Raw genomic sequence first — 12,895 nt, 5'->3', positions numbered from 1 at the left:
TGTAAGGTTCTACAGTTAGCCAGGAAGAGCCAGCTGTGCAAATATAAGATAAGGGACCTAATATTATTATTAAGTTTCCATTTTATAACAATTATGACACATTCTTATTATCCACTTTATACTTTTGCTCTTATGAGCTTGTCGACTTCCCTCCCTCCTGCCTCTTGGTTTTCAACATTAATATTATATATCATAGCATTTGTATATTTTCCAATTTATGTTTCACTAAATAAAAAATCCCAACTTATAAATAAATATAAAAAGGTAATAACAATTGTCATTACAAGTCTTCTTACAACCCTGCTAGAGTTGTTAGTTGTTTACAATGATCCTTCGAATATTGTATAAATTTACTCCAGTCTTTTTGGAACACTTGGTCATTTAAATTGAGAATGTGGAACATGTGCAGAGGAGGGTGACCAAGAGGCTCAAGGGTCTGGAAACCAAGCCTTATGAGGGACAGTTGAAAAAGTTGGGTATGCTTAGCCTGGAAAAGAAGAAACTGAGAGGAGATAGGATAAAGATCTTCAAATACCCAAAGGGCTGTTACACAGAAGATGGAGCAAGCTTGTTTTTTCCTGCTCTGGAGGGCAGGACTCGAACCACTGGATTCAAGTTACAAGAAAAAGGGTTCTGACTAAACATCAGGAAGAACTTTCTGATGGCAAGAGCTGTTCAACAGTGGAATGGACTCCCTCAGAAGGTGTTGGATTCTCCTTCATTTGAAGTTTTTAAGCAAAAGTTGGACGGCCATCTGTCATGGATGCTTTAATTGAGATTACTACATTACAGGAAGTTAGACTAGATGACCCTTGGGGTCCTTTCCAGCTTTGCAGTTTTATGATTCTATTATTGAATGTATGTGAATATCATGTGCTACTAATGGTACTGCATTTGAACTTCCATTTGGATTTTGTTTTTTCGTTTTAAATTATTTTGTTTTTGTCACCACATGTTCATATTATTACTGTGGATCTGGCATTAAGAAATAATGACAACAGCTAAACACTGTTGCAGAGGTCACATCTATGTGCCCAAAGGGGTTCTGATTGCAAACAGACATTAACTGGGGCTGAAACTTTTAAGTGGCTAGTAGGCGAAAGGTGAAATTATTGGGTGTTTTCAGAAACGTTCCCCCAAAGGTTAAGAGAAAACAGAGTCGGCTTGACATGGTAGGTCAGAATGTCGGCGTCTGGGCTAGGACATTCTTCCATTGTTTGGAGACACTGGTTTTGTGCAGCTGGAACATATCCCCAGAGGCTGTGGTCCAGTGTCGTGGCTCGTGGTGAAGGCTGAGCTGTAGGAACAATAGGACTTCTATGAGAAAGTTTGAGCACACTCAGCTAATGTGGGTCTCAAGGGATTATGGGAAGCGTAGTTCCTGAGTTCGAGAAGTCTGGGACATTTTGCACACTCCTCCCTCTCAGGATTTGGGGGTATTCTAGAGTATGCTTGGTATGCGAGTTGCTCAACATGTTTGAAGCGGGGCTTTGTAATTGAGTCTCTGCTGGGTGAACATTTGTTTGCCAAGGTAGCTGATAGTATGTGGGGGGCAGAAGGGGAATGGGTCACGGTCACAGGAATGACAAAGGGAAAACTTTGCAAGAAGAGTTTAAAAACAACAATAACAACATTTTATTAGTTCTATAATGACAGTAACATTAACAAAAATAAATAGGGCAGTTATGTTACAATGCAGTTTAGACATCCCAGTAGGTTTCACTGTGATATATGTAACTTATGTCAGTTGTGGGTGTCCAGTCTAATCCAGTGTATCCTACCACAGCTAACTGAGCAATGGAGGGGGCGTCCAGCCTTGTTCCTTTTGTGAACTAGAGGCAAGTAAAGAAGCCTTCTCTTTCTGAAAAGTGTCTTTTGTGCTTTAATTTGGTTTGTTAGTTTCTCCATCAAGAACACCGTCCATATTTATCTGCACCAATCCTCTCCCAGGCTGTAATCCACTATAGTGATGATTATTCTAGCCACCACAAAGAAGATCTTTGTGTAAGATGAGATTTAAGGAGGAAGATGATGGTGGTGTTTTGAGAGCTCATGTGCATTCAAATCCCAAATCCCAAATGACATATATTTGAGCTGTTTCTGTTTACCAGGACAGTCACACTTTACGTAACATAAGACGAGCCTGCTAGATAAGATCAACAATCCACTTAGTCCAGCATCCTCTTCTCACAGAGGCCAACCAAATGCAAGCAGGACACAGACACAAGAGCATGCTCTCCTGCTGTGGTTTCTAGAAAGTGGTATTCAGAAGCATTGCTGCCTCCAACTGTGGCAGCACAGCACAGCTATCATGGCAACTAACCATGGATAGTTCTCAACTACATGCATTTGTCTAATCAACTTGTAAAGCCATCTGGGTGGGTGGCCACCTCTGCCTCCTGTGGAAGTGAGTTCCATAGTTTAACTAAGTGCTGCATGAAGAAATCATTTCTTTTATGTGTTCTGAATCTTCTAGCCTTCAGCTTCTTTCAGATAGCAGTGATAGTGTGGGTGACTTCAGAAATGCTGTTCCTGAGAACCTTTTTATTTGCCATCCTGGGTTGCTTTCTGACAATCAGTTTATTCAACATGCATTCTGATTTGTTTGTACAAAGTCTGAGGGAGGTTTAGGCCCAGGGGCCCCTAACCCACTCCTCCCCTGCCCCCGAAATGCCTCGTTTTTGTGGTTTTTGCTGGCTTCTACAAGAGGAATAGACTAGCTCATCAGCAAGCCAAGGGATTCAAACCCCAAAGTGACCCAATTATATATATATATATATTAAAGGGTATTTTGTGTGGCATTCTGGCTTCCTTCTGTCTGAGGCCCCTCCCTTCATTTACTTTCCTTCATTGACTGAGCACTTGCACCAGGTTTGGGGAAATGAACAATGCCCCTTGAATGCAAAGTTTCTCTCTGAGAAGCAGACATGCCCCTTAACAACAGCAATGTAAACAGAACCCAGTCCAAGGCAAAGATCTCTGATATACCTCTAGGCTGTTACCACAACAATTGTATTTACTCACTTTCGCAATAAATCCTTAACACAGGAGCAAGTACAAGATTGACTAGCTAAACAAACCTTAAGATTATTTGCAGACCTGCATGTGGAGAATACACATAAAGGGGCCAAACCTCTTCCCAACTGTTGGGTACTGACCACAGCAGTCTTGACCTCCTGTGTTTCCTGAACTTGCTATGTCATTGTCATTGGTTGCAAAGCATGTGCCTGCTAAGTGAGTTGTCTGGCTGTTGGAGGAGATTAAGAGCAGGACAACTGTGGCTGGGCCAGCAAACATCAGTGACCACATTGGGTCAGCTAAAAATCCCAGTTGGTGACACATACTCATAAGACTGCTGCCTTCAGATGACAGGGCCTGTCATGTATCAAATGAAGTTAATCTGCTTTTAGTGTTGCATTTTAATGCTGTAATCCTCTCTGGGGTGAAGGGTGGGTTATAGATAGATACAGACAGTGACCAATTTATGCACATCCGATTGACATGCAACTGCATATGTGCGCATCACATTGACCTGGAAGTGCCTGGAAAGGGGAGCAGAAAGTGCTCTGCATCTTCCTTTAAGATATGTGCTATGATCCTTCTTTTTTAAAGGATGTAGACTGGGGCCTTCAAATGCATTATATGGTCCTCTTGTTAACCAGCTGAATTATTTTTTTCTTTATTTTATGTTGGGTCAAGATGCAGATCAGTGACTAGTGAAATATTACTACTACTACTACTAGCCTTTTTTGGCATAAGTTAAAACAGTCATAAAATCATACAAAGTCATCCAAATACACTGATAATCCAAACACATTCAATATATAAAAGACTAGATAGCCACCAGTGAATAAATCAGGCAACTTTAGATTTAGCTTTTATTTTATTTTGACAAAGTAATAATCATAAATAAATAAGAATAAAAATGTGCACCCCACCATCGAGACCATTCCATTGTAACTATCCAACCTCCCAAAATTTCAACACCTCTAGCGATGGTTTGACCCCAGTCCATTTAAAATAGCTACATTATGGACAATACAAAATTCCCTAAGTTTTAACCCCACTCTGTTAGTTAATCTATCCTTAGAAGAGTGGGGAACAGACAGCAGGGTAGGTATTATATCTATTCCTTCAAAGCCCAATTGGGATACAATATTTTGGTTGTTGGTCCTAATTCACACATTTAAATCGCCTGTAATAATAAATTGGGCAGATGGAAGTGTTTTGGATAGAGAGAACATAATATCTGACAACTTGTCCCAATTAGCAGTTGGAATGAAATATTGTAAATGACCATCTATTATTGTTTCCATTGATGTTTTGATTTTACTGCAATTTTGTACGAAAAGTAGGTTGTCAAATACCACCAGTTATTCCATATAGCCAAGACTGCACTTGTACAAGAGGCAGCCTTTGCAAATTGGATTATGGGGTCATGTGATAGCAAATGCAGAGGCAGAGCATAGCCATCGTGGCTAGGAGCCATTGATAGCCTTGTCCTCCATGAATCTGTCTAATCCTCTTTTAAAGCCATCCAAGTTGGTGGCCATCACTGCCTCCTGTGGGAGTGAGTTCCACAGCTTAACTATTTGCTTTCTAACAAATGCAGGGCATATTTTACGCCCCTGGCCAGCAAGTACTTTAACTGGAAGGGCACTCTGCGAAGCTGGGGAACTGAAGCTAACTGAGGTTTTCCGTGTGGCTCCAATGGAATGTGAAGCCTTGTCCAACCTCCAGCCTTCTTTGTAATTCCACCAACCACACAGGTAAAGTAGATTTGGATTGGGTTGCACCAGTCAGAAGAGACACTCCACATTCCTTATCCTTTATGAGCCCAACATTTTCCTTCAGCAACATTTTGCCAAGTTAGGCCTTTATTTTTTAAAACAACCTGGAGGGGGGGCAGGAATCCTGTTTTGTAGGTGCTCCAATTAACTCTCCCAGAAATTGCATGGTTTATCAAAACTGGATATCTTAAAGAGCCACTTTCAGCAATATAACAAGGAGTGCCTTATGAAGGGAGAGAGGACTGTGAAAAACCCCCACAAAGCTTTCCTTCTCCACAAAGACTGACTCTTTGTTTATTTCTTTAGTGTGGGTGGCAGCTTGCCCAAGTAAACACAACACTACATAAACACAAGAGATTGGTATTTATGATATTACATCAACATCCTCCAAATGGGGATTAATTGTTGTGGCTAATAATATCCAGCAGCAGGAGAGAGGGAGCCATGTTGTGTTACCCCGAGTGAAAAAAACAACAACATTTCAATAAAGTTTTAAAAATAAAGTTCAGAGCTGAGGTGTGGCCTAAAACAGTGAGACCACCTTTTCTCACTACAAATGCCACAGAAGTGCCTTGGAGATGACATGCGCTCCCAAGTCATCTGGCCCAAATCACTAGGGAGACCTCTTGGAGGAAAGGGCTTTGGTCCCTGCAGAGAAATCCAGTCCAGGGGGACATACAGGAGGCCAAAGGCAGCTGGAACAAGAGCCCACTTGGGGGGATTCTTTGTCTGGTCCCCACAAGAACCTCTTTGACTCCATCTTGATCCCTGCCTTGATCCCTTAGTCTTCCCCATTGTCCATGTAAGTCTCAAGAGTGGCAGCAGCAATGAACCTGTCAGGAAACCTGGAGCACCCATGTGGCTGCCAAGTAACTCTCTTCAGGATGGAGAAGACCAAGCTGCACGTAGTTATACAGAAGAGAGAAGGCAGGGCAAGAACTGGCTGTTGTTGCCTAAGTCTTCCAGTCACCTCTGGACCTTTCCTGACTTAAGAGTTCCCTCTGGAGCTCAGTAACTAGCAGTTCTTTTGCTCGATTTCTTCCTGCCTCAGCTCCTACTCCATGTATAGCTCTGGCGTACCCACCAGGTCAAGGGCCACGAACACCAGATTTCTTCCTGCACAGCCTTCATTCATAAAACCCCAAATAAACAGCTCTGCCCCAAAATGGATTTAGGACCAGATGTGAAGCTGGTGGCCCCTGGGTGGCCCCAGTTCAGGAGGACTGCACACAGCCCTATTTTTATTTCAGTCACTTAGCTATTTTACAGAGGAGAGTCCTGTGAAGGAGTTCTCTGAAGGGGTGTTGGGTCCAAGTCCAGTTTAAGGATAAAAGCCCCAAAAAGAAGAGCCCAAGAGCAGCACCTGAACCGCAGACCAAGCAGGCAGACAGGTCACAGTGAGATGGTATTGTGTTTTTATTCAAACTGTAGTACTTATTTCTAAATTTCCATCTCTATGTGTGCCTGAGCATATCTAATGCCATGCAGATCTGCACCCTTATTCTGCAATCTCTCTTGCTCCTATATTTCCTTCCGGGGGGGGGGGGGCAAATGCAATGTGGGAGATACCAGGGGGGTTCTTCATGATGAGACTGCATGTGTATAGAGGGGGTGTTATTTTGAATCCTCCCCACCAGAAAAATCTTGCAAGCAGAAAGCTAGTTGGAAAACCATCGTAGAGCAAGGAGGTTCTGGACCATACCTCTTCCCAGAAGATTGATTTTTCACTTAGAGGTTCTTTTTTGTTTGTGTTTTGTTTTTGCACTAAAATGTAAGGTTCTTCTCAACTGCAGTCTGAAGCTGCACATTCTACCACAAAGGACTCTTTCACTTTGTTCTACTGCATTAGGAGGCTAGGACTCAGTTTTAGCTCCAGTGCAGTGCTCTGGAACTCAGGGGAAAAGTTACAAGTTATGCCAGAGTTTGGAAAGCTATGTAAAATTTATTCAACTCATCCAGACTGTTGGTTATATATCATGCAGTAGGGAGGTGCAGGGGCTATTGGTGACGTCTGTGCTGGATGGATTACGTTTTTAATTTGTGGGAGGTGACTCTGGAACAGGCGTCACTGGAATCAGATTAAAAGTGCTAACAATCCATGCCGAGGAGTGATGTGTAGCCAAGGAAACTTGTCTTTCTTCTTACACACACACAGACAATAATCTTGTAGTACCTTAAAGATGTCCACTTTGTCTTCATAGGTCAGAGAGCCACTTGAGATGTGACTCAGAACTGTAGTTGCAAAGGTGGCCTACGTAGTTCTCTTCCCCACAGCAGTCGTGCAACTGTTAGGCTGAGAGTGAGTGACTGTCCTAGGGTCACCCAGGGACTTGCATGGCTGAGTGAAGATTTGGTCTCGCCCAGGTCCAAATCCAGCACTCTGACCACTGCACCACACTGGCTCCCCACCCATAGTCCTTCATTACAAAACAGAGAGTTAATCCATTGGAATATTCCATAAAGTTGACAGAAAGGAGAGTCAACCTGATCTAGCTTTAATTCTTCAAAGCCATCCAATATTGATCTTTGTCAGATCAGAGTCTGGTGAGGAACTCGTCATCATCCGATGACACACAAAGGCAGATATATTTTTAATTAATGCTTATGTAAGCAAGCTAGCTTCAGATTATGACTAAACAAGGAGCCCTTTCTAATCAACTGGATTGGACTCCAAATAGTCTCACTGAAGTATTCTTACAAAGTTCATATTAATAAAGCCCAACAGTTGGGAGGCCTAGATATTGCATTGAAACACGCCTTGCCTCTTTCCTCCCTTGAAAAATAATGAGCACAGAGGTCAAGCTGGTGTTTGAATGTCAGATTATGAACTATATCACAAAACTGAGGCAAATTGAGGCAAATTGGCAAAAGTGCAATTCCCCCTGCAAACCTGCATGTTGTTATACTTTCACCTAATACCTTGTTTGTTTCTCTTTAACCAAATGCCCTAAAATATATTCCAAAGATACATACGTTGAATACAACAGATACTTCTTTTCCATTCTAATTGCCCCCTGAATATTTGCATGGCAGCTGTGCTCTGCCTCCATGGCACTTCAAGCACCTCTCTCAGTTCAGATGGAACAGAAAGATAGAGTTGGGTGCCATCTGCGTATTGGTGACGCTTCACTCCATATCTCCCAATTGCAGCTCACAGTGGCTTCACATGGGGAGGCAAGATGGAACCCTGCAGGACAATTTCCATGGCACTGGAGAATACCTCTGCCATAAATACCTTCTAGAAATGGCTCTGGAGCAGAACCACCAAAGGACACACGGTGCATAATTAAACTATGGAACTCTCTTCCACAGGAGGCAACTTGGATGACTTTAAAAGAGGATTAGACCAATTTATGAAGGATAAGGCTATCAGCGGCTACTAGCTATGCTGGCTATCCTTTGGTCAGATGCAGCAATGCTTCTGAAACCCAGTTTCAGGAAACTGCAGGTGGGCAGAGTGCTCTTTTGCTCAGGTCCCGATTGTAGGTTTCCCATAACCATCTGGTTGGCCACTGTGAGAACAGGATGCTGGACTAGATGGGCTACTGGCCTGAGCCCACTCAGCCAACTAAACAGTCTGTGATGGCAACTCTGCATTGAGGCCAAATGTTGCCAGTCAGCAAAGTGTGACGAAGCTTTGGAGTGCATTAGCCATTTATCCACAACCACAGGCATCTAATGAGTATTGTTTATGTGCCATCAGCAGTGGGGCATGCTCAGGCTTGAAAGACAAGTACACTGACCTTCCCTTCATAATCGTTTACACTCCTTGTTTCAAGGACTCCACCTCAATTATTCTTATGAGTCACTTTATCTTGAAGGAGGGAGATTTTTTTAAAAAACTGAGGAATTTCTCAGGTTCCCAAACATAGGACAGAGTCCTTGAGATGAAAGGAGTCTGTGCCATGGTGAAAGGAAAGATAAGCATCACATCACAATGTGAAAGCATAGAAACCATGAGAGTGGCAAAAGTCGGATAATGGTCAGCATTTGTACTGTGCTTTTGCATGTCCAAAGCACTTCTGCGACATTTATCTTGATGACAACAACCTTGAAAGGTGGGCTATCATTTTTATATGACATGTTGCAGATAAGGGTGGGGGTCTTGAAGCTGATAAATTGTAATCTTCCTACTGTATGTCACAGGTCTGATCTGAATCAGGGGCTTCGTGCTTCATAGCTAAGGTGCTTTTGGCTCTGAGGCAGTGGCTCCCAAACATTTTTGCCCATGGACCACTTGTTTATTGCTGAGGATCTAAGACTCCAAGCAAACCACTTGATTTTTCTGCCTGTAATAGCATAGAATTCAATTTGTAATTCAATGAAATACAATGTAAGAAATAAAAGAAGCAATAAAAGTAAACTGAATAATCAATATCAGTATTCAATTTGATGGATGTGCTGTCTTCCATTGTTAACCACAAATCCACGGACATGCAACAGACTATCTGAATGAAGTTCACAGACCACCATCTGGAAACCTCTGCTCTGAAATATTTCAGTGAATTTCAGTCCAATTCTTCATGCCTCTTGTATTCAATGAGCTGAGCTCCAAGCTATGTATGATTCAGTGCTAGAATTATTATTTGTGGGGAGTAGCGTAGAGGAGCCTACTTTTCCTACTTTTTTTTTTACATCCTTTTTCAGAAGATTGTAGGTGGAGAGTCAGGGATAGGGCTAGTGGCTTTCATTAGGGCCCAACTACTCTTCACACCCACACACCAAACAACTAGTTTTGAACCCTTATGGTCCAACTAATACATCACATTACAACAAAATAAATGAGACAAAGATGTGGCAACTTCATTATAAATTGGAATGCTTTTATTGAAAACTGTGAAAAACAGTCTGAAGCAGGCTTCTGGTTCCTGTCCTTTGCCATGGGGATGGCTCTCTCAACATTGAAGGCTGAAAAAGGGGGTGGAAGGGGTTAAACCATCTCTTATAATGGGCACGGGAGGTACTGGTGGTAGCCTAAATGACTCGTCCCTCACGGATCAGCATGGGGACAGGTGGAGGCACTGGGTGCTATGCACTTTGCCTGATGCAACCCCCCCCCAAAAAAATTTTGCCATTGGATGTAGAGGTTCTCCTTATACTTGGGTTTTAATTGGCATTAAGAATAGGCTCGCACCGGAGGAGATGGACGTTGTAACTGCAGTCAATCAGCTGTATGGAACTGAGATTTGAAATTGGGAGAAGATTTTATCCTGTACTGGAGATGGATGGAGGGGGGGGGGGGCTCTCTGCTATATTTTATGGGAGTTTTTACATTTATGATTTGGCAGCCCTCTCCTAATATTGAATTTTAAGATATACAAGTGAGGGTGTTTTGATGTACAATGTAACATTGAGAGTTAAAAGAAGATGTAAAGCTGTGTGCGGCTTGAAAGGAGTAAAGGGGGGGGGAGAACCTGGTTGTTTTGTTTGGAAGGATGTTGCGGGGAAAAATTGAATGTAATAGAAATAAATAAGAATATGAAACACAGTATTATTAGATCATAAAGATCCATCAAGAATGGTATGTGGGAAGTCTCTTAACAAAATTGTATTAATTTGGAACGAATCTGTGTAATTGGGTTTATATTGGAAAATCAATAAAAATAATTGGCACTGAAGCAGAAGTCTGGTGTGCCTACTGAGAAGTAGGTTCTACTGAGCTCAAGGGGGCTTATTCCCGAGTAAATGTGTACAGTACTGCAGCTTTAGATTATGCTGAGGCCGATATTTGTTAGCCACCTTACTCACAGAGGGACCCAAAGCAACATACATTATAACCAATTAAGAACACCCAATAAAAATCTAAAAACACAGCTATACAGGTACTCCACTAAAGGAGACCACAATGCTGCCCTTCAAATTAAGGGCCAAAAGCCTGAGTAAAGAGAAAAGTATTTACCTGGCATTTTAAAACAGAAACAGACGGTGCTAGGCATACCTCCCTGGAGAGAGAGCATTCTTTGAACTTTCCTTATAATTTTGATGAAATGTTGAAAATTCATATTTGTTAGTGTGAATGCACACCCACTCAGACCCACCCACCCACTTACTGTGCTGCAAATTTAACTTCTATCATTTCTACTTCTGGTTAATATTTATTTATTGCATGTATAGCCCTCCTTTTGTCCAGGGAGCTCAAGGTGGTATACACAATACTTCCCCTCCTCATTTAATCCCCACAGCAACCCTGTGAGGTAGGTTAGGCTGTGAGATGGTAACTGGCCCAGTGAGCTTCATAGCTGAGTGGGGACTTCAACTCTGGTCTCCCAGGTCCTGGTCCAAAACTCTCACCACTACACGAGCCTGACAGATAGGTGATTTGAGACCAGAAAAAAATGCCAGAAACAAGCCAAACAGGAATGAGCATGCTCAGTAGTTACAGAATGCTGTTTGGCTATTGAGAGAAAACATGGAAAACAGGGAGGAGCAACTGAATGGAATGCAGAATGCCACATTGCAGAAAAAGTATTTCCAAAGGACTATAGCTAGAACATTGTTGGCAAGAGTTTTCTATTTTGTAGGTGGATATGCATTCACCCCTTTCTCTTTTTCAAGTATATATACTCATTAAGAGATTCTCTGTTCTACTCAAATATCGGTTTATATCAGTGGTTTTCAACCTTTTTGAATCCATGGCTCCTTGACCAACTACATTCTTTCTGCAGCACTCCTGTGGGGCTCAGGAGCCCAGTTATGTCACCCCTTGCCTGAAAGCGTCTCACCCTTTACCAGACATTCCCCCTTGTGGAGTGTTCCCTCAGCCTCCTCTTCTCTCCCCTCTCCTTGGGAGTCCTCTGGGCAGCCGCTGCTGCCATCCCTGGTCTCTGAGCTGCTGGGCACCCCCCCCCCTGCCCCAAAGAGAGGTGCCTCCTCACACTGCCCCACGGGCCTGGGAAGAGGATGCCCCCAGCCTTAGTGGCCCAAAGGAGACTGGCCAAAGTTGAATGTGAGGCCAGCACCTTACCTTGGGAGGCAGCAGTGGCAAAAGCAGGCATTGGCAGGCTTGCATGGCAGAAAGGCTCCCCTTCAGCACTGGGCACTCAGCTCCCAGGCAGGCATGGCACACAGCAAACACAAGAAAGGCCAGGGCAACACCTGCCTGCCTGCCTCCCCAGCCTCCCACTTGTCAGTCCATTCCCAGCAGCAAGGGCTGGTGAACTGACTGGCTGGGCTCCCTCACCCAGTTGCTTACTTACTCCAAGGCTGCCTCAGCTCCTGGCAACCAGCACCCCCTGGCCAGCCACAAAGGTACCATTTGCCTGTGGAGCTTGTAGCCAGGACTGCTGCAACAAACAGCTGTGCAAGCCTTTGGGAGGCAGAGAAATGAGAGGCATAAGAGAAGAGAGGGAAGGAAAGAACAGCATCCCTGACCACCATTCAAGGCACCCCAGGGTGCTACGACACACTGACTGAAAACCATTGGTCTATATATCTTCATTAATGGCATGAGCAAGTTTCATACTTCAAATTCAGCAGATGGTATCAGGAGGGAGAGGAACAGCAGGTTGCAGGTGGCAGCTCACTGTTCCTTGATCTTGTCTGCATCAAGACTGTAAGGCCTATGTGAAACTTTATAGCAGGAGTAGTCAACATGTTGCCCTCCACATGTTTGGCCTACAACTAGCATCATACCTGACCAGGTTGCTTTTCTTTCTTTTTTTGCTTCCTGTTTGTTTGTTTTTTAAAAAGAAAAGAGAATCTGCTGCCCTTTAAACTATGTTAAGGTAACGGGGACCCCTGACCATTAGGTCCAGTCGCGGACGACTCTGGGGTTGCGGCGCTCATCTCGCTTTACTGGCCGAGTGAGCCGGCGTACAGCTTCCGGGTCATGTGGTCAGCATGACTAAGCCGCTTCTGGCAAACCAGAGCAGCGCATGGTAATGCCATTTACCTTCCCACCAGAACGGTAACTATTTATCTACTTGCACTTTGAAGTGCTTTCGAACTGCTAGGTTGGCAGGAGCAGGGACTGAGCAACGGGAGCTCACCCTGTCGCAGGGATTCAAACTGCCGACCTTCTGATCGGCAAGTCCTAGGCTCTGTGGTTTAACCCACAGCGCCACCCGCTAAACTAATAATAAAATAATAATAATAATAATAATAAT

The 12,895-nt window shown here is 43.4% G+C and overlaps 1 long non-coding RNA gene across 1 annotated transcript in view; it reads right to left on the bottom strand.

The window, feature by feature from the left end:
• LOC310850296 overlaps positions 1-11,880 on the bottom strand; it is a 41,472-nt gene extending 29,592 nt beyond the window's left edge. Inside the window, exon 1 of the long non-coding RNA XR_014567285.1 lies at positions 11,755-11,880. This is a non-coding gene — a long non-coding RNA (uncharacterized lncRNA). The remainder of the gene's footprint in view (positions 1-11,754) is intronic.
• Between the last annotated feature and the right edge of the window lie 1,015 nt (positions 11,881-12,895).

The sequence above is a fragment of the Podarcis gaigeae genome (genome assembly GCF_964106915.1).
Source record: "Podarcis gaigeae genome assembly, chromosome: 8".
NCBI classification, from domain to species: Eukaryota; Metazoa; Chordata; class Lepidosauria; order Squamata; family Lacertidae; genus Podarcis; species Podarcis gaigeae.
This window is presented reverse-complemented; position numbering and strand designations above follow the sequence as displayed.